Source organism: Mus pahari, chromosome 3, assembly GCF_900095145.1.
Source record: "Mus pahari chromosome 3, PAHARI_EIJ_v1.1, whole genome shotgun sequence".
Classification (NCBI taxonomy): Eukaryota; Metazoa; Chordata; class Mammalia; order Rodentia; family Muridae; genus Mus; species Mus pahari.
This window is the reverse complement of record NC_034592.1, coordinates 120,460,126-120,487,432: the sequence shown is the minus strand read 5'-3', so window position 1 is coordinate 120,487,432 and position 27,307 is coordinate 120,460,126.

Genomic DNA, 27,307 nt, shown 5'->3' with positions numbered 1-27,307 from the left:
GTGAGGCTATGCCAATGCCTGGCAAATATAGAAGTGGATGCCCACAGTCATCTATAGGATAGAACACAGAGACCCCAATGGAGGAGCTAGAGAAAATACCCAAGGAACTGAAGTCTGCAACACTATAGGTGAAACAACAATATGAACTAACCAGCACCCCCAGAGCTCGTGTCTCTGGCTGCATATAGAGCAGAAGATGGCCTAGTCGGCCATCACTGGGAAGAGATGCCCCTTGGTCTTGCAAACTTTATATGCCCCATACAGGGGAACTCCAGGGTCAAGAAGTGGGAGTGGGTGGCCAGGGGAGCAGGGTGGGGGGGAGGGTATAGGGGACATTCGGGATAGCATTTGAAATGTAAATGAAGAAAATATCTAATAAAATAAGTTAAAAAAGTAAAACCGAACAAAAAAAAAACAGAGAGGAGGAGAATTGCATTGAGCTTGCTCTTCTGAGACAATCACCACAGATATCATCTCTGCTACATATTAGCAAATTAGGTTATCAAAGCAAAGATAGGAATTCATTGAGGAATCCAGAAAATTAAAGGCACTTTAAGATTGAAGACATGCTGTGTAAGAAAACAGAGATGTGAAAACCAATAAAGAAATCAGTTCAACAAATACTACTTGCCTCCTTTCTGTGTGCCCAGGCCCTACCTGTTCTAAGTTGGGGATTCAAAAGTAAGTAGAGGAGAAAGAGGCAAGTGTATCCTGGGGGAAGATGTCCTATCTAAACCAAAGCCCAGGGAAAGGTAGATGTGATTTATACAAGCAATAAAGAATGAACACTCAGACAAAATGGTCAGTATGTATAAAAGCATGCAGGTAGTTAAAAAAAAAAAAAAAGAGAGAGAGACCTTGAAGACATTCACCTTGAAATGGCAAAGAATGAAAGAGGAAGAACATGGGCTTCGGGGAGCAAATGTCCATGAAGTACCATGGTGGTCAGCAATGCTGAACAACGTATAATCATCCCCAAGCAGCAGCAGTTAATCACTTTTAAGCAGCTGAGCAAAATGCACATCTTTTGTAATTTTCAGGGTAACAGTGGTAGTGCTAACATTTATTAGATAGTATCAAAATTATGAGATCACACTAATTGAGAAACTCTTGCCTTCCCGATGTAGAGAAATTGGGGTGTACATGAAATTATATGAGGCCGCGTTGAAAGTATTATGCCTAGTTAGATGTAGGTTATCAGCAGAATGCAGAATCCTCGCTGGCAACATGTGCATCAGCCTGAGTCATCAGGTGGATGATGGTTCAGTTACAGAAAGACTAAAGGGACAGAGAGGAGAAGGACACAGGCCAAAGTGAAAAAGTGAAGACCCAGTATCTTTGTGGCATAATTATCTTTTAAAACACATTGAACATTTAAATTAAAGTATTTGAGTGCATAGTTTGAAATATGGGCAGGATACTATCCAAACTTGTATAGAATAAAATATAAACACGAAGCTAAAGCTAACACGAGGGAGCAGGGAGAAGAAGTTATGAAGTCTAGAAAGAAGAAATGCCCATAGAGGTATTGTTAGTGATGGTAATGTATGGATGATATTACAGAGCTGCTCAAATGAGACAGACAAAATTACATGTTAATTAAAGTAAGTTACAGTCCCATGCAGCTGTTGTGACACTGGAAAGAAACCACTATCTAAACTCTGTCTCCGAGATCCAGAAACTATTTCCTATCTCTTAGAATTCTTGTGAAGGTTTTGGTGAAAATAATCTTAATGCCTTTTCAAAGAAGAAAAAAATTAACTCTTTAAAAATATTTGCTTTATAAAATTAGTCTTAAAAGTAGATCTATATGCTGTGTATGTAAGGTAACGGTGTACACATTTTCTACCTTTTTAATGTTTTGTGACATTAAAAGATAATTACATTATTTTATGTTTCCTTTACTCTTTTTATAAGTTCACAGCTTCTTTGTATTATGTATATATAATTTTTGTATAATATAGTATGAATAAATACATAAATGTGCATATATATGTTTTAAAAACCTTTATCTGAATAATGTTGCTTTATGTTTTCAAGACTGATTATTTGGTATTGGATAAGCAGTTAGTATGCTTTTCCCTGGAAAAGACTATTTTTCTCACTCTCAGAATTCCTTAGTTGCCAATAGTTCTTTGTTTAGGGTTGGGGTCTCCTGAGCTTTCCCCCTGACCACATTAGCATATTTATTGCTAATGTGCTTGTTTAGCTCATGCTTAGACAGCCATATTGTTGAAATGTTGTGTGTGGCTTCTCACATTTCTAGGAGACACATAGCAGTCTCACAGCAAACCCCCTAATCTCCTGGCTTATAATCTTTCTATTCTCTGTTCCACAATATTTCCTAAGTCTTAGATGTAAAGATGTTTTATAGATATAATCATTGAGACTGGGGCTCTACAACTTGGCATTGTGATTGGCTGTAGTTTTCTAGGTGGCATCTCTCTTTTTCAGAGAAGTTTCCTTGATAAGTAGTAAAGACTATCCTTATCTATGGGCATATGGACAAAAGCTTGGATTGTTGTTAGGAATTTTGCTGTTCTGGCAAAGTGATGGTTGTGGTTTCTCCTCCAAGATCCCTAACTACACTAGTTCTGAATAGTAGGCTAGGTTTCCAGCACCAGGCATGGCTTTTCTCTTACTGAGGGGATTTTAAGTCCAACTAGAGAGCTGTAGGCCACTGTCAAGGAATGTGTGCCATTAGTGCACCCTTAGAGTTATTGTGTCATACTAGTTATAGTTGAGGTTCATAGCTATCATAGCTACGTAGGACCCTTGATTGCTTGCATGGTGCCTTCTGGTCCTCAGGAAGGATGAATTCAGGAAGTCAGTATCAATTAAGGGGCTATGGGCACTGTGTCTGAAAGTGTGTGGGGTCTTCCACCTCTCAAAAGAAACCAAAGGTAATTGCAATTGGCTGTACATTTGAGGAGTCTCTTAGGCAACCCTGACAAACAACTCAAAAGAGCCTCTCAAGTCTGGTTTTGGAGATTTTGTTAAGTGGTCTTTAGCACTTGGAGGGAGCATTGTCAGACCTCCCTTAAACTATATGTGTATACATCAAATTATTTGTCTCTATATGTGTGGTCTGATTCCTTATGACTTTTTCAAAACCCTTACTGTTATTTTACCTTCCACCAACCATGTCTTTCTTAAAGATTATTTTGTTTCTAATTCTTGATTGCAATGACAGACATAGGCAGCACACTTTTATATTTGTGATAAGTATCCATATCTTATTTCTATTGTTATAGGACAAGTGAATAAATAGGTCACTTTCAAACACTCCTACCCCATTCTGCAGGAATCTAATTACATAGATCCTCTTGTCCATAGACAGTCATCCTCCTCTGCTGTAACCTAGTCTCTCTACCAGTTGGATCTATGAAAACCCTGGAAGCTAAACAAACAACTAAAGAGCTGAGTAAAATAATATCAGTTAACTGGAATAGCAAGCCAATGCATCTAGAAAACGAATAGCACACATACGAGAACTGAAATGGTGTTCTCTAGTGGAGCTGAGCACACACATTTGGTTTTAAAGGAGCTGCTAGAGTGAGGTTCTGACTTGGGAAACCATGGTGCCCTTAGCTTCTGCCTAAGCTGCACTCTTCTGCAGTCTTCTGGAGTTGATTTCATCAGTGGCTGCTGAAGCGTGACTCTGTTTTTATTATAAGCTTTTCTTCTTAAAACAACATTTTGATGAGCTAAGCATAAATTAATCAGAAACATATGGGTTAAATTGACTTCAAAATACATATGAGTCTAAAAAACAAGAAAAGTACTAGGGGGAAAAACATACTTAGGGGTTTATAAGCCCAATATGTTTAAGAAAAAAAAAACTGTTGCAAGCAAGTTCTAAAATGTGACCTCTCCTTATCTCTCTCCTGGTCAGCAAAGTGTTTTTTTTTTTCCTATCTTCTCACAGAAAAAGGAAGTCAAAAATCAGATGAGTGCTGTGAGCCTGCTGGCCTTCGTGGTACACAGTCTAAGGCAGACATTGTGGTTTCAGTCTGTCTCCATGCTGAGTTGGGAGGAGGGGGCAGTTCTCAGCTCCCAGGATAGTGGTGCCAATCACCGCATTTCCAGCATCATCTTCTTTGAAGACCAAATTGCCCCCATGTTCTACTTCTTACAGTGCAATTCTACTCTGGTCCAAGTTGCTTCTCCTCACAAGCTAACAGGTAAATGTGGCAGAGGCATAGCATCCATCCTTCCCCACCTACCAGTGTTCGAGGAATAAAACCTCAGGGACATGATTGACTCATTTGTCTTTTCAATCCTTTCTGACCTTTCATTACCAATTTCTGACCAGCTGCCTCTGAAATTCATGCCTTCACTTTCCTGGTTGTCATCAGCCTAGCCTAGCCCAGGTCACCTCATACCTGGATCACAGAGCAGGCTCTAAGATGACCTTACCAATCCAAGCATCATCCTAACCTTAAGGCTACCCCACATACTAACAGCTAATCTACCTAACCTGGGCAAAAGTGACTCCGCTCATGGGAAAAGAGCAGAAAGGAGAATGGCTTCTAGAGACAGACTCCAATGTATCATATGTGAGGAGGATCCCCTTTAAGAAATTGTAAAGAAATAAATCATATTTAAGAAAAGAAAAGTGACCATGGTGGCCGACAGCAGAACAAATAGGTTCACTGAATTAGTATGTACCAGATGAATTAGCATGTACCTCCAATCCCAGTGTCAGTGACATTAAAACGAGAGCACAGAATGTTTAAATCCAGGCTTAGCTAAAAGGCAAGATCTTGTCTCTAAAACAAAACCAACAAGCACACAACGAAAGGAATAACAGTAACTGGTCAGGAATGGTGGCACAAGCCTGAAATCTCATCTGCTCCACAGGCTAGATAGGATAGGAAATGTGAGACCTACCTGGGAAATTAGGAAGATTCTGCCCCAAATGCAAGTATTAGGGTAGGTGGCAGAGTTCTTAGTTAGCACAAGACGCAACCTTGAGCACTGAAAGAAATAAAATAAATCCAACAAGCAAAAGGGAGAAAAATTAAAAACAAAAAATATGCTGGGTATGAGAAAAGGTTAAACAACCAAAGCCTAGATCAAGGAAACTCCTGAAATCCAGGCTAAGGAATAGATTTCATTGTGACTTCAAATTGCAATTATTCCCTGGAAACTCACAGATGATAAATAACGTCACCCTACCAATCTCCTAGAATTTCAATCAACTTTGAGCTGAATTTATATTACCAAAATCTGGTAAAATGCCTAACACACAGTGAGCTTTGATTTCTTGCTGGGTAAACCTCATATATCAGTGAGCATAAAATGTAAGTTGAGGAGCCTTGAAGACAGCCAATATGAACTCAAAACAAAAAAATCTAAAATCAAATTATATTTCAACATGTAATGTCATTACAGATTTTACCAAATATTGAACAAAACAAAGCTAATCACATTTTCACTGCCAGAAGTAATAAGTATATTGTCCCACACCGAGCTAACTGATCTTGAAGTTCATGGTCTGCCAATTTATGAGATAGGTTTCTATAGTTTTACTTAAACTGTTGAGAATTCTTTCAAACCCTGATTTTTTTTTTCAGAGCCAGTATGCATTTTTAACTCGAGATTGACTGCCATTATTTCTATCTCCACCCAGACTCATGAGCCAGCTCTTTCCATAGTAACCAAAAAGAGACATGGAAAGATGTGGAATAGTTCATAAAATTTAACACAATTAGATACATGAACATGAATAAAATTGGCAATAGAAGGATTAGCATAAGTTTCAATAGCACGGCTTTTGGATGGCTTGCACTACTCTACCATAGCCCCGCCACTTTGAATGATGTAGTCAGTGCTGGGCTGTGGCTTTTAAATAGGCTTCATAGCGCCCAAGTACCATCAGAGGTTTTATATTTACCTTACATTTGCCAACAACCCATGTTCTCGCATTTTCTGTGCAAAAGAGCTCCATGTGAGCCAGATTTAATTTAATGCAGAAATACTACTTGTCATTTCCAATAAAAGAAAAAAAAAAGAAATAGAGATTCACACACTAGCATATCAAGGGTGCTGCTCATTCTGTCATTTGGAATAGTTGGGAGGTATTGTTTTGTTTACTGGACTGTCACATTCAAAGCAAGGTGAACCGGCTTGATTTAAATGATGGCCTTATAGTCCTATATATTTTTTTCCAAATAGAAAACATATGCTCCTGTAAGCTCATCCATAACAACTACAAGTGAATCTGTAAGCAGCTTGACTTTGCAAAAGAGAAAGCAGTATGCAGTCTTTTCTTACACATACTATTCTGAACCAAATCCCATAGAAATGTCTGATGGCCAAGTTAAAACCAGACTACAGATTGTTACCTAATATTGCTGACAAAGCGAGCCTTATATATCACCATGGCCAATCCCCCGTAGATTCCTCTAGATGTAGATTCTGACGCCTACAAAGATTATGTGATTAGACTGAACATCACATAGCAAATCCATGTCCAAGCGAAAGCACGGACTCTGGCCTCCTGATTAATGCTTCAGCCCTCCATATTACATCATACTGGATATCAGAATACACTTTAAAACTGCATTTAGAGAAGACAATAGGGAAAAATAAACCATCAAACTCAAGAGTAACAAGATTGGGACAGTGTATAGAGAAGTAATTTTCTACTCAATGGAGAGGAAATCCTTATAAGCGAGTCAAATTAATAATTTTTTCTATGATTCATATAAGACTCCAGGTGCACGTAACAACTTGCCTCCAGTTTCCCGTTAGAGCACTTTCATTTTTTTTTCCCCCAAGTAAGCATGTAGGGAGTGATTTAAAATTAACTAAATTGTTTTGTTTTAGCTAACTTGTAGAATTATCACCTTATATAAGCACTGCTGTAAATACTAAAATATGAAATAAAATAGCTTGTTATTGGTTGTGTTTTGGATGAAACGAACTTACACAAAATGATAGTGCTTTCTTTTTTGTTTTTGTTTGTTTTGTTTTGTTTTTTCGAGACAGGGTTTCTCTGTGTAGCCCTGGCTGTCCTGAAACTCACTCTGTAGACCAGGCTGGCCTCGAACTCAGAAATCCGCCTGCCTCTGCCTCCCAAGTACTGGGTTTAAAGGCGTGTGCCGCCACTACCTGGCTATGATAGTACTTTCTTTATGAAATGTGGATTTTTGTATAATAAACAATAATTTGAAGAAGTCTAAATGCTTTAATCCTAAAAAGAAAATATTCAACTCTAGGCATTAGAAACTTAGAAACGGTTTGCTACCTTCAGTGCTGTGAGACTCCTTCTAGCCCATGTCCTTATAAGAATAAAAAGAACCCAAATACCTCTCTCTCTAGATCTGTGAAACCTTTGTAGTATGCTGACAAATATGTTAAGATTCTTTTTATTGTATCATTATTTTAAAATTGAGGGCCAAGAAGACATTCGAAATAAAGATTTGTTGCTAGAAACAGTCTCCTTTCTTATTCTGAGTAATGTCTGCCTCTCCTCAGCTCAGCAGCTCAGAGTAATAGACAAAGACATGCCAGATGAGAAACATCACACTTTGAAATTATACCCAATGGGACCCAGAAATGGCTTCACCCAAAGTTTAGCTTCCAAAAATCTGAGAAGAGGGAAAATTATTTTATTTCACAAATTTTTCTCTCATTTTAAAATTTGTATAAAAATACTTTCATTAAAAAAAAAAAAAAAAACTTTTAAGTTCATCCATATTTGACCTGTTTGGCATAGGCAGCCTGGGCTCTCCCCAGCTCAGATCCTGTAGAGATTAGAGTTGACTCAAAAGCCACCTTTCCTTGGTCCTTCCCTGACTGGCTTCAGTCTTTGTCTCTGCTAGTACCCCTGGCCCATTCTAATGATCTCACTGTGAGTCAAACCTAGGCTGTTCCTACAGGGCTCAGACACACTAATGAGGCTGTAACAATAGGAAGTGTTACCTAACTCTGCACTTTATTCCTAAAAGGTATTTGGTTCTTCCTTAGAGCAAACCCTCTAGAATAGAACCCGTGGGTTTTTGGTTTCTTTGTTCCATCTCTTTTTATCCTTTCCTGCCCAATGTTGGATAAGAATGTCTGTGGGTATCTTCAAACCTTTGACTGCTTTCTTTTGACTAAATGAACATGCCCGGGACATACAAAGCTTCTGTGTGCTTCACTCTACTTCCCCTCTAGGCAGCAAGGCAGCAAGGATGGCAAGAGATAAGCCAATCCTATCTTGAAAAGGCTTCAGTTCTTAAGGTATACCAAACATATGTTTAACTTTCCCTAATAATTCCAGTGCTATAAGGTTTTGTTGAGAAACCTCAGAAAGTGTTTATGGTGTCTATATTTCGCATGTTCACCTACCTCCAATTTTTAAACAACACTGATATTTTCTGGAACTCTGCTGTTGAATGGATAGAGGGTGATATATGGTGTTTGCCAAAGCTCTAATGCAGCAACATTGCACTAACTAAATGCAAAAACACAAATTATACTTGAAAGCATGGTAGAAGAGCAAACCATTCAAGTACATCCAATCAACTCATGTCTGTGTCTGCTGAAAAGTCAAGTCGGTGACTAACATAAAGCAAGTCACCAGAACTGCCTTGGGAGTCAGCTGATATTAGCTGTCAACACTCTGTAACTGGGCCTCAGTTCATAGACCTCATTATTCAGAAGATCTAATACTGCTATAATAAAAATAGTAAAAATTCATATACTTTGGCATATATAATTGATAAATATGTACGTACACACACACACACACACACACACACACACACACACACACACACATATATATATATATATATATATATATATATATATAATTACTTAGTAAAACAATGTAAGAGAAACCTTTCATTTTCTGGTACTTAGAAAGAGTGATTACCATGTGAGAATATGTGGGTGATATGCAAGGCATGTGTGGGCTTCATGTGACCCATGAAGATGTGTTCAAAATAAAGATAAGTAAACAGATAACTGTAATATAAAACATTAAGACTTTTTAACATTGATTTTTAAGCATAATTAAACGTAGAGAAATTATTTATTATCTATCCTCCATAGGGAGATCAAGACAGAGTTGCAGAGAAATAATATAGTTACAATAGGTGGTATTGTGTCATAGATCATATCTGATATATACAATTTGGATCTGCAGCGTGATATGGGGAAATTTTAAACTGAATCAAAGCATGAGATAATAGGAGAATACTTACAAGTTCATAACTGAGTGTTTGGAAGTCTGGGAGATGGGGCAAAGTTCAGACAGAGGAAAAAGCAAAGGGATTTAACAGCCATCAAAGGACATGCTTGTTATCAATTTTAGGACAAAAAGGAACATAAAGAAATGACACTTGTTATGGTCACCTCTGGAGACAGTTTGGAGGAAAGAATGCCTCAGGAGTAAGATGAAAGAGGTACCAGTAGGAAAGCACAGAGCAACAAGGGTAAGAAGCTTGACCTTGGCAGTCAGAAAGGATGGAAAGGATGCAGAAATTGGCTGTGCATGGCCATGGAAACATCAATTAAACTTCAAGTAGCCAATGAAATGTGGGAGGTAAAAATAATAAGGAATCAAATTCAGTAGGTTTTGGATTTAGACATAAATTAATAATATTTTCAGTAACTAGGACAGAAAATATAGCAAGAGAAATGGAATCATGGGGAGTGTATAATTAATTCCATTCAGGACATCTGGTCTTCAGATGCTATCAAAACAAGAAACATGGAGGCTGACATTGACATGTAGTAAATATTCCTGTTTACACAGAATGAAAACATGAATCACAGACATCTTAAAAACTCCTGTTATGTGTAAAATATCAGGAAAGGTTTTGTGGAGTATCCTAAGGAGGATAGAGGTTCCCAACACAGGACTTGGCGGTCTGGATAAAAGGGCAACATAAATAGATGCTGACAAACTACAGTTGTTTAGAATAGGTGTTGTGGGAGGAAAACAAAGGAAACTAAGGTTTGAAGGATAGACAGGATCAAAGAGGAGACCAGAGAAGAGTTTCTAATGAAACACCCAAAGGGGTCATTGAAAAAGATGCTTCGTGAGGCCAGAACTGGGTGGACTGCCTGAAACCTTAAACATGAGATAGAATCCACACTGGCTACTGAAGTAATAATATCTGAGAGTTTTCAGCGTTACACAGAGTTGCCTGAATTTGAATGAAGTAGAAGAAAGAATCCTTTGAAGATTTCTTAACTATAAATAAATGGAGTGGGTTAAGTTCTACACTCATTCTGCCTCTCTATTCTTCAAATAGACATGTTTCATGAGTGACTATGGAATATAGGGTGATAGGAACAAATTCAAAACATGATGAAAATTTATATTCATCCAAGACATCATATGGGATTAAGAAATCATGTAACATCAGGGAGATGCAGATGAATTTGGGATGAAAGAAACTGTCTTTGCACTCGAACTGTCATTTTATAGCAACATAGCTATTGGGAATTAATTTTTTGTTTGTTTGTTTGTTATTTTTATTAGATAATTTCTTTATCTATATTTCAAATGTTATCCCTTTTCCTGGTTTCCCCTCTGAAAGTCCCCTATCCTCTCCCCCCTCCTTCTGCTCACCAACCCACCCACTCCTGCTTCCTGGACTTGACATTCCCCTATACTGGGGAATAGAACCTTCACAGGACCAAGGACCATTGATAACCGACTAGGCCTTCCTCTTCTACATATTCAGCTGGAGCCATGAGTCCCACTATGTGTACTCTTTGGTTGGTGGTTTAGTCCCAGGGAGCTCTGGGGGTACTGGTTAGTTCATATTGTTGTTCAGCACACAGTCCCCAATGAAGGAGCTACAAAAAGTACCCATGGAGCTGAAGTGGCTTGCAGCCCCATAGGGGGAAATGATTCTAATGCTTTGTCTTAATTCATTTCCCAAAAGAGGCACTTCCAGACCCTGAGGGTCCCTGCCCCAAGCTGGCTTCGATTGACTGGTAATAAAGAATAGCCTTACAGCCAATGGCTGGGCAGGGAGACAGAGGCAGGACTTTTAGATTGCAAGGGCAAGGGACCTAGGGGAAAGAACAGGCAGACTTGCCATGATGGGGAAGCAGAAATATCAGACTTAAAGGCCCACCAACATGTCAGAATCAGGGTAGGTGGCCACAGGGCCACTCTCCTGACTGGGTTTGGTGCAGCAGTGATAAAATTTGCAGTTAACAATATCAATTCAGGAATACCAGAGAGGAGTGTGGGCTAGCCGCAGGGAGGTTTAGAAGTGCCCAACCATTGAGCTGGTTATGCATACTAAAAATTAAGTTGATGTATGTGTGCCTTTCATTCATGAATCCAGAGAGCTCTGGTGGATGGCTGGAGGCTTGATCATCTGCCAGGAGGGAGCTCAAAGCAGATTAACTATTCACTGCTACACATTAGCCTTCAATGATTCCTCCCTTGGTCCCCCCTGTTTAGCTTGTTGTTTTGTTATTTTATTTTACTTTTGTTTTCAGTGTTAACCATTCTTCCAAATTGAATACATTTTCTTTTTTTTAAATTATTTGAATGCATTTTCTATAGTATTTCTATGTTCCCGTCTCCTCCTCAGATATTCAAAAGCCACAACTTTCATTAATCCTTTTCTGAAATAGATCATATTGACAAATTTCTGCATACCTTGGTTTGTCTTTTTTTTTCCTCAGAAAAAAATAATTATTGCACTTTTCTTTACAATAAAATCAGGTGGCATTTTAAGTCATCATTCCTAATAGTAAATTATATTCTTTTAACAATTCTGCTATTCTCCTATTTGTTTGGGCTTTCCATATTTATGCCAAACTTGCAATAAAGGCCCTTGTCCATTTACCTCTATTCTGTAATGTTCCTTCCTATGTATATAACTCATAGAGCCCCAAATCTTAGACATTGTAGTGATATTTTAAATAAAGTTCTTCTTTTCATTCTGTCAGCTCTTTTTCTAAAACCCGGAAATAACTCCCAGGATTCTGTTTAAGCAAAAGTCCTCATTTGGATAATGTTATAACACCCTGGAGAGGATGTTAAAATACACTTTCCTAGATGTCATCTCTAGAATGCTCTAATGTGCTCAACTCCATTCAGTGATTAAGCGATTTTCACTATGGGCAGTGGATGAGATAAGAATCATCTTGTGCTTCCGTTTGAATGGTGTTATCTACTAGTAACTGCCATTCTAGGTGTTTGTGGGTCTCTTCGTCTTGTTTTACACATTTTTCTACTTTATTTTACTATATAGTCCTTATTTTAATCTGAGTTTCTTTTTCCACAGAACATCCATTGCTTCTCTAGACCTACCCACATGTAGATGGTCTAGAGAAGGAGAAGGTTAGTCAACTTTCCTACCAGAAGGGACTTTCTCCAAAATCACCACTTCAGACAGAAAAAAGCCAAAGAGTCTAGAAATGAGTTTCAAACCTTGAAAATGGTTCTTGTTTTGCTTTATCTTTGGAGCCATGTAACAACATGAAAGTTTAAATGGTATGGGTCAATGTCTCCTATCCTCATGATGACCCCCATTGCATAAAATGGTCATTACATAACAAGAACATAATTTATATTTGGAAGCTCCCAGGAGTTGATTGCACAAAGATCCAGTCACTGAGGGCAGAAGTGTCCAAACGTCTAGGGAATTGTGGTCAGTATGACATTCATTTGCCAGTATTTCCTTAAAATGATTATATTTTGAGACAGATTGCTAAGCACCATAGTCACACTCCTGGTATACAAGTGTCCATATGTTTATTCTGTGTAGGTCTATATTCACTTTCAAAAATCTGGGAATGAATTTAATGTCACATAGGAAAATACTTCAAGAATACTTATAAACAGATAGTAGTAGACTGAAAAAAATAAAAATACTGTTTAATTGTTCCTTCCTGAGCTGGAGTCTGTTTCCACACTTTGACTCTCAGTTCATCTTTGTTGGTTGCCTTTGGTAATAGAATATAACAGAAGTAGTGTAGCTCAATTATCCCAGCAATAGCAAGAAGCCAGGAGCTGCAATAGGATGATGAAGCTATTTGCTGAAGCATGGGTTTGCGTAGAAATGTTTGTTTCCCTATAGGACAGATGTCCAAGTCCAGAAACACAGCTATCTTACAAAATAACCACAACTAAGTGAGCCCAGGCAAGATCAACCAGTTTGTCCAATTATGCTAATCAAATTACTGACCTTACTATGTCAAGTTAATCTAATAGTCACTAAGCCTATATTTAAGTCAATTAAGCATAAAGTTTAATGCAGTTTCTTGTGTGACAAGAGCTAACTGATATGCAAGTGTACACACACACACACACACACACACACACACACACACACACACACAAAACCCAACAATTCAGAGAAAACTAGATTGTTGGATACTGTGGAAAATTTAAAAAATCTTAAATAAATCTTAAATCAATAAACAAGCTTGAAGAAATGCTGTGACCCACCTGAGCCATCATGGGTAGTTGCTTACCAGGCAACTGTTTGCCTGCTGAACCACCCAGTCCTCGAATGCGTATAACGAGGAGATTGGTCCAGAGAGTGATTCTGCACTGGCTTTCTTAATTGATGCTAAACCAGAAATAGGGCAGTGCCTTCTAATGCCTATATGAGACTTTTAATTCAACAACAGCCTGGCATTTTCTACCTGAAACAGGCAGCACTTGGAGACCAAGAAAGACAGACAAAAGATAAGATTGGAATTTGTGGGTTTTTGTTTTTTTTTTTAATTGGGGAGTCTGCAAAAATTCTCCAGGGCAATTGCTTCAGTGGACAAGAATGAATCTTATGATTTAATTTTGACAACAAATATGTATTCTTAGAAATGTTTTATTTTCAGTCTAAAATTCTGTCCAGTGTACACATTGCCCATGCTCATTAATTATATTTTCTGTACATTCTGGAACCCAGAGAGAATAATGAAGTTCCAAAAGTCTTAAAACAGAGGGGAAATGTTCCTGTTTCATAACTCTCTGAGAAATTAACTCCTGTTGAGTTATGTAAGAGGATAATGAAACCCATATTTTAGGTCCTCTGAACACTTAATGCCACCTTTTGTAGATGTGCAAATTACTAGCTTTAAAAAAATGGGTTTCATCACTGATGATATCCACCATTTTATACAGGATAAACAGATGTTTCGGCAGGTATCAGGCCTTCATTAAGACACACAAGAAGAATGTGTTACAGAGTCAATTTTCATTCAGTCCTGTTTCTGTGATGTTAATGTAGACCAAGTGATTTCTTACGCTTTGTGTTTACGTGGCCTCTCTATATGGAAGTTTACACATAATAAAAGCCCGTGTATAAAAGCTCATCAAATATGTAACAGTAAGTAAGTAGATAGGTTTAATTTAAATGTCCCTTTTCCCATCTAGCATTTGCTAACCCTGACAAGATAGTATTATGCTCAATACAACCGAGTCAAACAATTAAAATAAAAAATGTAAAAATCATCGTGATTCTACTATCCCAGCTGTTTTGCATCCACACATTGCTGAGATATTTGCAGATGCCTTTGGGAATGCAAGTGTAAGCAGCAGCACACCTATGTGCATGCTGGTAACATGGGCAGAGCTGTAAAGGAAAAATGGGGCGGCAGCCATGGAGCAGAGAAAGGGAACACAATCCAATTCCCATTACTTAATAGAACATTGTGAGGCCGGAGCCTCGTGGGAGCCAATCACCAGCTGACAAAATTAGATTCTGAATCATGCTTTGTAATTCTTTCTAATGCCAGCCAGAGATGAGAGGCTTGCCTGGGAACAAGTCCCTCCTAGGACCTGCCTCCCCACCCGGCATTCCTTATCAGTCCCCAGCCAGCTGCCAACTCTTAAGGTTGCTAGTCAGAGCATTTCATTCTCAAGGTTGTGAATTAATATTCAAATTCCTTCTTATCCATAGACTGGGAGTTAAGCCTGAACCTTTATTTTCCATCCCCACCCTCTTTCCTGCATGAATTTCCTTCCATAGATTTGTTTTAACACAGAACCCTTTGAATTGAGCAGAATTTAAAAGGAGAGTCGTTTATCAAAAGTGTCCTCAGTTGTGCAGCAAAGATGCATTTTCAGATCTATGCCCCTGACTCTTAACTACAAAACATGTCTTATTTTACACTTTTAAAAAAAGATATTTTCACCAAGTCTTTTCCCACCCTGAACTGATGTTTCCAGTTGTTGGCACAGCAACTGGAATTTCTCACAGTGGAAACAGTTATCAGAATGCAGCCAGATGCCTCATGTTGCTTAGGGTGGCCCTGGTTTTCACATGGCTGCCTTGAAGAATATAAAGATGAAGGGATTTACCAAGGGAATTTTCTCCAAAGATGTCTCCAATGGAAACATACCTGCATGCTCCTTAAGACCATACAACTGAAAAATGTGCACTGTGAGAAGACATAAGAAAGGAGCCCGTGTGACTTCGTGGCAGAAGGAAAGCAGTTTTGACTAAGCCATCAGACTCACTGAGTGGAAACATGGTGAAGTTTTAGTTTGTTCTTGGTTAACACTAGTGCTTCTTTCTGTGTGAAGAATCTTCTCGGTCTACTTCTGTCTGCAGCTTTCAGGCAAATCACACAAGCCCAGCAATGAAATTCCTTTAACTGGTGGTTGTAAATGCGTTTCTGGAATAAACTTTATGTTCAAAAGGACATAAAGATATAAGGAGAAGATGCTTTCATGAATCTTGTTATAGTCAGGGGAATGATTTTCTAAATGTATGTCTAGATGGTTCACTAGTTTTATGGATTTTAGTAAGTTATCTAAACTCTATGACTCGGTTTCCTCATCTAAAAAGCATTTACTTCAAATGGTACTGTAAGACTTAAAAAAAAAAAAAAAAAGACCAAAACCAGTATAATCTCAGAAAATGCCACTATACTGTCTCAATGCAACGAGCAAAAAATAATGAACTTTATCTTGTTAGCTATTTTGGTAGAGAAAAAAATATGTCTTCTAGAAAACTACATTAGACCAGATACTAGAGCTACAGCAGCTCTTAGACATATAGCAAAGCCCCGGGTGTGTTTCTTTTGGTCTATCCCACTCAGCCCCAGAGAGATCACAGCAGGACCGGGACCTCCCTCCTCTCACCTGGACCTGCAGGCAAGGAGTAGGACTGCATGATGTAGGTCTATATTTGCATCTAAACTTTTTTCTGTTTGATTTAAATATTTTTCATTTCTCTTCCTCCAACTCCTCCCATAGCCTCCCTGTCTCCCTATCTACCCATGTTTATATTATCTCTTTCTCTCAAAAAAATCCAAGAAAAAAACAAAAATGAAATTAAAACAAGAAACCATAATTTCTTTAAAATAGAAAACACAAAACAAGCAAACAAAACAAACAAAAATAAAAAAAAAATTATGGAGTTTATTTGAGCATGGAGCCTGTTCTGAAGTGTGCTTGATATACCTGTGTGAAAGATACAAGGTTTTCACTCAGTGAAAGGAAAGAGAAAACAAGGAGAGAAAGGAGGCAATCATTGATTCTCTTGCCTTTGGCTCTTGTTTGGGGTTGGGCAGCAGGGAGTTTGACTATGATGGGAGTAAGGATGGGAGGAGGAAACTGTTGAAGTCATAGTGTCAAGTGTTAGGGATCACTCTGTGAAGTCATCTGAGATGCTGTGTCCTTGCTCATCTCAAGGGAATGTCTCTACATAGCTTTGTCCTTCAGTCAAGTTCTGGAACTATAGCCTTCTCTAATCCTTTGACTCTAAGCAAGTGTTACTCACCCTGGATTACTCCAGCATCCCTTGTGCTTCCTCTATACTCCACCCACACTCTGAAATTAACTTTATATTAAAAAAAAAAACAAAAACCTCCAGTTCTCAAAAATTTTAATGAGTAACATATTCGCTATTGAGACCTTGACCAATACTTTTTACTAGTCTCACTCACTAACCTTTCTATCAGTACTGTGGTCGCTTCATAACTGTTTTTATTTCTATTGTTCCTATCTACCTGCAGACCAATTTCAACATTGCAGTTATAGTAATTGCTTAAAGTTATCAATAATAAAATATCAGCTTTCTTTTAAAACTCTTCCAAAGACTACTTCATGTACTCAGAGTAAGAGTCAAAGTCCTCTCAAGGCTGAACATGATCTGTGTCCCCCACACCACATTCTGCCCTTGTTGCCTTTCTCCACTCTGCTTTGCCAATATCATTCTGCATAGTGCCAGTTGCTTCTATGTGAGAGGGTTTTCTCCCTTACCTTCCTTCCCCAAGCCCTCACCCAAGTGTCTTCTCTGAGTGTTCTCCCTTGACCATGCTATCTAAAATTATAATCTGTCTTCCAAAGGACCTATGGTTCCTGCCTACTTAATTTTTCTCATCTAAGCTTGATCTTCTGTATTTATCCTATTTGTCTTGTTTCCTCTTTCTCTCCTCTTGGACTAAAACCGGGGGAGTTGTTTAGAAGTGTAGCCCGAAGTTCAGAACTGTGGTTATCATGTACTTGGTACTCATTCAACATTGATTGAATTCATTTCTCATGTTAGGTAAAAGTTAATGCTTTTTGTCTCAAATACTAGTTGAACATATAATCACTCATTCAAATTTCAAGCATGGCTTACAGCTTAAGGAGTTTACAATCTTTGCGTAAGTCTTGGTTTGTACTCCCAGCATCCACACAGTGGATCACAGCCCATGGCACTCCAGCTCCAGGAGATCAAATGCCTTCTTCTGACCTCTGTGAGATCCTGGTGTGCATGTGCATGTGCATGTATACACACACACACACACACACACACACACAATTTTAAATTAAAATATCAATTTTACCATTCAATTTCATTTATTAGGAACCAGGCTTTTCATTAAGTCACCTGTTTTTGAAAGATCAAACTTTCCTTCCAGCATAATCTGCACTTAAATTTGTAATGGTAAGGTGATTAAAACCTTAATCAAAACATAATTTTATGAATAATTTTTAGACAATGCTAGCATGCTTTAAATTCATGTAACTGACAACTTGTATGGAAGCATAAGTATAGAAGGAAACCATAAAACAGTTCCATTCTCTTTTAATATCATAATGATATAAATGTCCGAATATTTTTAAACACAGGTCAAAGTGGACATTTTTACCTTATTTTTGATGTAGATCTGAAGTCTTTAAAGGAAAATCTCCTACTATCATGATTATTTCCTTTATTCTATAAGAAAAACTGTTAGACAGGCTTGAATAATTAAATCCATAGCCATAGTTGTCTATTTCATAAACACCTTCAACAATCTTGCAGTCTATTCTATAGTCCCAATACCCAAAGCTCTGTTGCATTGAGAGAGAACTTTGAACCAGAGATCTCTGCTGTCTGTGGGGACTTATGAAGTGGAGGTCGCTTATAATTTCAAGTTTGGATTTGACTGAATTCACACTCCTGTTAGGAACTAGAAACTAGCTAGTTATTCAGGACTCCATGAAAGTGTCAAATTTCAGGATGGAGACGTCAATTTTACCCCTCACTTTCATTCACTTTGACTGAATTCATATCATTGGGATTTTGTAAATTTTGATTAGTTCTTTGAGAATTCCATGTTTTAATTATATACCCTTCTCTTTCCCTAACCGACCATATCAATGTCCTTTTTTGATCCATTAAGTCCAATTTGTACTACCCATACATTGTTTGACATGTGGCCTTCCTTTGGAGCTTGGTCAACATATATCAAAGGCTGCATTCTTAGAGAAAACTGACCCTACCTCCCATAGCAGATGTCTATTGCCAATATCTCCCCATGTTGGAGTGGCACTCCATGCTCACCTTCTTTCTGCATGATGGAATTTTTTCTGACTTGAGTTGCACAGGTCTTGTGTGTGCTGTTATAACTGTTGGCAATTCATATGGACAGTTGTCGTCTATGTTAAAAAACACTGGTGTCTGGTGGGCATTCACATCTTCTGACCTTTGCACTGCACTCTTTATACCTCCTCTTATAGAGTGAGCTCTGAGCCTTGAAAGGAGTACATATGAAATAGATGTTTCATTTAGGGCTGAACATTCCCTAATCTCTTATTCTTTGTACCATGACTAATTGTATGTCTTTGTTAATTACCAACTACTGCTAATAAAAGCTTCTGAATATTTTTTAATTGAAAAAGGAATTAATTATCTTTATTCTCAGAGGAAAACTATGAAGTCAATGTGTCAATTCATCAAACACTTCCAGAAATTATGATGCATCAGTTACAGTGGCTGATTTATACCTTGGACTCAGCATTGACTCAGTTGTGTGTGTGTGTATGTCATTTTGCTAGTTATTGTCTTTCTGGTAATGAGATATAATGAATAATGATGAGAGAGTAATGGTATTTTCAATGAACCCTTTCAACCAAAATATTCTAATCACAAAGCAACATTTAGAATAAGAAAATGATTAGTGTGCATATTTACACTGAGCTTTGGAGAACTGACCATTATTAGAGCTCTAAAAAAGAATTTTAATCTAGAAAGTCAAAATGTACTTTTATTTACCAAAAGCACATCAGAGCACAAGTCAAAAATTTTCTCAAAAATAAAATATGAAATGATACTTTCTAATACACTGTATAATTTACAACAGATGTCCAGCTTAAAATTGTACCAATCAGAACCAAACACAGCTGGTATTAAAAAAATCATTGAAATGAGTTTTAATGCTATTCTGCCATACTCATAGATGGATGCATTGTCTAGTAGTCATCAGTGAAGCTTACTCCTGCAGAATATGGGAGTGGATGCAGAGACCCACAACCACAGATTCTGCAGACAGAGAGTCCAAGTTGGAGAAGTTCTTCATCTGGTCCCAACCCTTGGAAAACAGGAAACCCCATGGAACAGTGAGAAGAAACATTGCAGGAGTCAGAGTTGCACAGAGGAAACCAGGAGAACATGGCCTGCTGAATCAGGCAAGCAGGGCACTTATGGTCTCACAGAGACTTAAGTGGCAAGCACAGGGTCTTTGTGGGTCTGCACCAGGTCATTTGCATTTATGTTATGGCTAGGGGCTTGATGATTTTGTTAGACTGCTAACTGGCTGTGGGTGTTTCTCTGACTCTTTGGCCTATTCTTGAGACCCTTTTCCTCTTATTGGGTTGCCTTGTCCATCCTTGATAAAAGGCCTTTAATCTTGCCTCATTGTATGTTATTTTGTCATGTTTGGCTGTCATCTCATGGAGGACTGCTCTCTTCTGAGGAAGAAACAGAAGGGGAGTAGGTCTGGGGGAAAAGGAGTTGGGGAGGCAGCTGGAAGGAGTGGATCCTGTAGTCAGGATATATTGTATGAGAGAAGATTCTATCTTCAATAAAAGTTTTAAAATTTAATTATTTAATTAACAAAAAATAAAATTGTAAACATCATCCATGAAATGTTCTTTCAATATTTAAAAAAATTAATTTTTGCGATTCAAAAATGATGACTTTGGGTAGAATGGCTTTCTTAAGTCCAGAATCCATGAACTCATTCCATGCTTTCAGCCCAACCTCATCATGAAATTGCTGAGATTTCTGAGATGCTGCTATGAAGGAGATGAACACCTAACACCACTGTGCTGACAAGGCGTGGTGGATGTCACTCCAGTCGATGTATGTTCATGGGGACAGGCCTTGGAGCTACTAGTACAGCTTGAACTTGTAATACTGTGGTGACAGGCCAAGAAACAGCACATCCTTCCGTGACAAGTTTAGCACCCTCCCTCTTAAGTCACACCCCTAGCTATCATCACAGTTATTGGAATGACAAAAGTCACCTTCAGTACTTCAGAAGCACAATGTATTTGTCTGCCTTTTTATCCACACTCTCCAAAACATTGTACATTTAAGAATTTTAGATATGCCTTTCATATACTGGTAGCCCAACTCTTTTATGTTCATCTTTGTAGTAAGTTGTTTCAAAATAGGAACACAGAAGGAGGTGTGTGTGTGTGTGTGTGTGCACGCACATGTGCCTATGTGTGTGTGTGATCTTGCAGAAGATCTTATTGTGAACTCTTTCCAGAAAAGTTAGAAAAGAAAAAGTAGTGCTTCCATTGAAAACCAATGATAAACTTGATGCTTGTGGTTACAGGGAACTTTGATTTAAGATATCTATTGCAAATGCCCTGCACAGCGATGAGGCAATACCTAGGCATTCTCTGGAACCTGGATAAAGGGGATTTTCCAACCCCAGCTCCACCTAAGTCTTATGCTTACATGTTAGTGATACCCTGGTTTCTAAGATCCAAAGTACAGGACCTAATATTCAAGTTTTATTTACTATTGATATCTGGTTCAAAGGTCTTTTTAACTTTCTCATTTAAAAATTCTCAAAGGATTTCAGAGGTTATTAAATGGCTCTTTAAAATGGTACTTTTATTAGGTTTGTGGAAAGAAATCAGAAACATATGAACTAATTTTTTCCTTCAAATATATATGGTTTAAAAGTACTGTGCAGGGCTAGCAATGCAGAGCAGCTAAATAGTATATGGGAGATTTTGGGTTTTATTTCCAATATAAATATATATGCTCACACACATACACACAAATGTAAACACACATATATGCACACATTACATATATTATTCCCCTATACCTACATGCAAATATGAATACATATACACACATAAACACATGCACATATACATATACACACATATTCACACATAAATATATACATACATATACACAAAGATAAACCAAGGCCTACTTATAATAGTTAATTATTCTCCCATAGAATATAGTTTTTGAAAGATGTAAAGAAAATGCTACTAATTAGCAAGTAAATATACATTTAAATCAAACATCTTTTATATATGTTTAATAAATATTAGCAATAATCATGCATTTGATATAAATCCACTGAGGTACAGTATCAATGTGGACTGAGTTTCAAGCCTGCCTCTAAGACAATGTTAATTTTACAAAGTTTTAAAACATGGGTTCCTGTTAAACTGTTATCCATTTTCTAACACAGAATCATTAGAAGCAAATGAAAGCCACTTATTACATTTTTTGGTATGTGATTGCTTGTTATTTTAAAGTGGAAAATCCATTAGCATAACTCAGAGAAGTTGTTAATATGAAGAGAAAAACTTTATGCAAACAGTAGATAATTGAGTTCCAGAATCTTCATGTCTATTAGTATGCCCCAACAACTAAGGTGCACATGGTGTTTCTGTGTGTGTCTAGGTTGTAAATCATCTGAATTCTGGTCTTACCAATCCAAGTGCATGGAGTAGTTTGTAGGAGCTAAAATAAATTGAAATCTGGAAGCACTATTGAGAAAAATAAACCTCCGGCTAGTTAAATTTAACAGAGTTTACTTGCACAAGAACAGTTCTCAAATGGTACAGTATTTCAAAATGTAAATGCCTCACAATACCCACCTACAGTATGGTAAACCATGTTTATAAGCAGAAGACAGAAAATGATGTGCAGAGATTCTCTTGGTACAGCTGCATGTTTGCATCATGTTTGCCTATTGTGGCAGACTTTAACCTAGTGTTAGCTAAGGGTTAGCAGCTACGATTAGCAAGGACCCAGTTGCTTGGGAACAAGGTATATGCTCTTAGCTAGTTTACAGTTTGTTTACACATAAAGTTAGGATACAATATTGTATATATGGAAGTCACTTAGGGCCATACCCAATTACGAAATAAGTTTAGAAAAAATTAATTCGATTTTACAGCATTTCAAGCAGTAGTCCCAACTCTTAGTGAATAATAAAATAACCTAAATATCTAAAATGGATGGCAACAGTCCAGATTTCTCACTGTAGGATGAGGTTTGAGCATTGTCTTGAGAATCACTAACTTGAAGTGGATATTGGATGTACTTTGAAATTAACTTGGCATATTTTATACTGTATCTATTTTATACTATATCTGGAAATTTATCTATTTCTTTTAGATTTTTCAGTTTAGTGGTATAGATTTTTTTTTCGTTTATTCATTCACTTTACATACAACCCTGTCACAACCCTGTCACACAACCAGTTTCCCCATGCCTCATGCCCATGTCCCCTCCCCTTCTCCTCTGAGAAGGGGATGCCCCTCTGGGTATCAGTCCACCATAACACATTAAGTCACTGCTGGACTAAGCACACACACACACTGAGACAAGGAAGCCCAGTTCAGCTTCTTTTCTTTTGTTCAGTTTAGCTAATGATTTGTTAACCCTTTGTTTCACCAAGACTTTGCTTTATTCATTGTGTGTTGTATTTTTATTTTTACTCAAGTTTAGGATTTGAAAATAATGTCTTTATTTCTTTAATGACTCAACTATCTTTGACTAGTATGCTATATAGTCACTAGGAGTTTGTATATTTTCTGTCTATTTAACTGTTCTACTTCACTGTGGCCAGAGAGAATATACGTCATTATTTCAACTTTTCTATATTTTTGGAAGGAGTTTGCTTTTTATTCTACTATATGGTCCATTTTGGAGAAAATTCTATAGTCTGATGAACATGTACATTTTAGTGTTTGGGTGAAATGTTGCAAAGCTATTCTGTTAGATCTATTTTATTTATTTAATTCAGATATTTCCCTGATTAGTTTCTGTCCAGATGACTTTTCTAGTAGTGAGAGTTGAGCATTGAAGTGAATCACCATCTCTCTGTTAGATTATTGTGTGGTTTCATATACAGTACTAGGTTTTTGTTTATTTGTTTTGTTTTTATTTTTAATGAAACTGAGAGCACCTGTGTTACCTATAGGTTTAGAAGTAAAATATTTTCTAAGTAGATTGTTTCTTTAATGAGTATGGTATGACTTTTAAGCCTAGAAGAACACTTTATTTCTTCTGATGAGTTTTGGTTTGTAGTCTATATTGTCAGATATTAAACAGCTATATCTCCTTGTTTTCTAGTTCTGTTTGCTTAGAATACCTTTTTTATCCATTTGTTCTCATGTGTTGTCTACTATAAATGGTGAGGTATGTTTCCTGAGGCTAGCAAAAAGATGTATCCTATTTTGTAATAATTGTATTTGTTATTCCATTATTGTTGAAAGATATTGAAAATAATGATTCCTGTCATTTTGCCAATTTTTCTTAGACCTGTTTGAACTGTGCTGATGTTGTATATTTATCACATTTGTCTACCTTGGAGATGTTTATCCTTCTCTTCAGTCTGAAATATTTTTTTTCAGCATCCTTTGTAGAGCAGCTTTCTTATACAAATTTATTGAAAGTATATTCTATGTTTTTGGAATAGGGTTTTCCTCTTACTGTGCCTAAAATGTAAATCTTAGATATTTTCATCATGTTTCATACTTCTCTCACGGCACAGTTTTTTAATTTTACTATTGACCTTTCTTTTCTATTTTTCTTATTGGACTGATTTTTTTCTATTTATTTATTCACTTTACATATCAATCGCAGCCTGCCCCCTCTCCTCCAAATCCTACCATCACCAATTATTCCTTCTACTACCCACTTCCCTTGTGTACCACCCCTCCTTGGGACATCAAGTGCAGCAGGATTTGTCAAACACCAACCAAAGAGTACACATGGTAGGACTCATGGCTCCAGCTGCATATGTAGCAGAGGATGACTGACTAGTAGGTCATCCATGGGAGAAGAGGCCCTTGGTCCTTTTGAACGTTATATGCCCCAGTGTAGGGGAATGTCAGGGCCAGGAATCTGCAGTGGGTGGATTGGTGAGCAGGGGGAGGGGATAGAGGGTTTTCTGAGGAGAAACCAGGAAAGGGGATAACATTTGAAATGTGAATAAAGAAATTTTCTAATAAAAAGAAAAGTAGCAGCAGGATTAACCACATCCTCTCCCACAGAGGCCTGGCCAGGCAGTCCAGCTAGGAAAAGGGGATCCACAGGCAGGCAACAGAATCAGAGACAGCCTCTGCTCCAATTGTTAGGGGACCTACAGGAAAACCAAGCTGTACTTTGGCTACAAAGGTATATGGGACTTAGGTCCAGCACCTGTATGCTCTTTGGTTAGTGATTTAGTGTCTGTGAAGCCCCATTCGACCAAGTTAGTCGACCCTGTAATTCTTCTTGTGTGGTCCTTAACCACTATGACTCGATCAGTACTATCCCCCCACCCCACCCCACTCGACTCTTCCACCGGTCTCCAGAGCTGCAGTTCCATCTGATGTTTGGCAGTGGGTCTCTGCATCTGTTTCCATCTGCTTCTGGATGAAGCATCTCAGGAGACAGTTATACTAGGCTCCTGTCTGAAAGCATAGCAGAGTATCTTTAATAGTGTCAGGGGTTAACAATTTCCATGGGATGAGACTCAAGTTGGGCTAGACATTGGTTGACCGTTCCTTCAATCGCTTCTCCATCTTTATCCCTGTGCATCTTCTAGACAGGGCAAATTTGCGGTCAAGGTTTTGTGAGTGACCCGATCCTCCCCTTACTTCATTGGGAGGTCTGCCTGATTACAGGATATGGCCACTTCAATCTCTATATCCCCAGCTACTAGGAATCTCAGGTAGTGTCACCTCCAAAGACTTCCTGAATCCTCTGTAGCAGGTCTCCAGCTAGAAACAGAGATGCCCCCCCCCCTGCACCATTTCCATTCTCTCCCAGCCCTTTCACACTCCCCACACCTCATTCCCATCCCTGTTCCCCTTCTCACTCCTCTCCATCCAGTTCCCACCCTCCTTCCTCTGGCCACCTCTGATATCTATTTTATTTCCTCTCAGATCTATACATTCACCTACACGTATGTGCATATGTACACACACACTCATACAAAATACGCATGCCATATACACACACATGAAAATGAATAAAGGAAAATATCTCAATTGGCCATGTGCCAGTGTAAAGGGCAGGCAATGTTTATAATAATTTAGTGTATGATCATGGTAGTAGCATCTATAACATTGTAACTTGTAGATAAACACAAGCTGAGAGAACTGGCTTTGAAAGGTGGAGAATATATCAACTTATAGCCAGTGTTAGCACCTTATCTTTCAAATAAATTATAGATATATTTTTACAAAACATTTTGAAGGAAGTTAAAAGTAATTCAAAATAACAGAAAAAAGATATAAACATAGATAAATAAGTTTTCTATGAAATATTATCACAGGGGATGGAGAGAGGCCTCAGTGGTCAGAGTTAATGCTGAACAACCAAGAGAATCTGAATTTATATCACAAAACCTAGTTAAGAAACTGGATGTGGTTTCAGAAATGCCTAAATTGCAGTGCTCTGGAGGACAGACAGATATTGATGTCACATGCTACTTGCCAGTCAAGCAAGAAACCAAACCAACCAACAAACAAATAAAACATGCAAACAAACAAACCAACAAAAAATCTGCTTAAGTTCCAGGTTTAGGCTTCTCAAATTTAGTCTAGAGCAGAATTTCATAGAAGGCTTCAAAAACATGGATTGTCGAGTCTGTTCCTGAGTGTCCAACTTGATAAATCTGCAGGGGCCTGGGAATCCTGTCCTTCTAACAAGCTCCTGAACCATGCTGATGTGCAGACCACCTTCAGAAGAGCATGGGACCATAGCCTTCAGCTCCTGCAACAGCAGAGCCTTGTGCTCTGGCACATCCATCTTTCAGTCCCAGTCGTCCTCTTCTGCTCATTTCATCAACATCATTTTTCAGACATTTCCACTCTTCCTACTTGAGGTTTCTCTCTGGGACTTTAGGTCTTATGCTTGCAGCTAAGTACTTCCAGTTACATGCTTGGAATATGTTCTCTTTGGACCTAGCCATGCTTAATTGTAGAACTCAGCTTTTATCACTTTCCCTCCTCAGTTTTATGCAGCATCCACACTGGCTTGCCTCCATCCACATCCCTACTATGGACCACCCACGTAACTTCTGTTCTTTTGCATAGGTTATCCCTCTTCCAACCTCCCACCCCTACCCACCCTGCCTGATGCATTAGCTGTTTACTCTTCAGAACTTGGCTTAAATACTAGGGCTTTATTGAGAAAAATCCTGCTGAATGAAGTTAGATCTCTTTGACTTTTCCCAAAATTGTTAAATGGCATATTACAGACCCTAAGACATTTAAGCCTAATTAGTTTGTTTACATGTCCTTCCCATTAAAAAAAAAATTCATCACAAGACTATTTTATATGCAAGGTCCAAGAACAGGCTTGACTACTGGTAGCTGTGAACGTTTAATGAAGGAATCAATAGGCCAAAATTAGCAAGCAGAACCAGTGAGTGTCCACAGCTTATATCCAAAGCTTGGAGCAGATCTGTTCCCAGACCTCACTTGTCTCTATGTCACAAAACACATTTATTTATTTATTTGTTTGTTTGTTTGTTTACACTCCAGATTTTACACACACACACACACCCAGGTCTACCCTACAAGTGTTCCACATCCCATACCTCCTCCCTAACCTCCTGTCTCCATAAATATGTCCCCACTACCCAC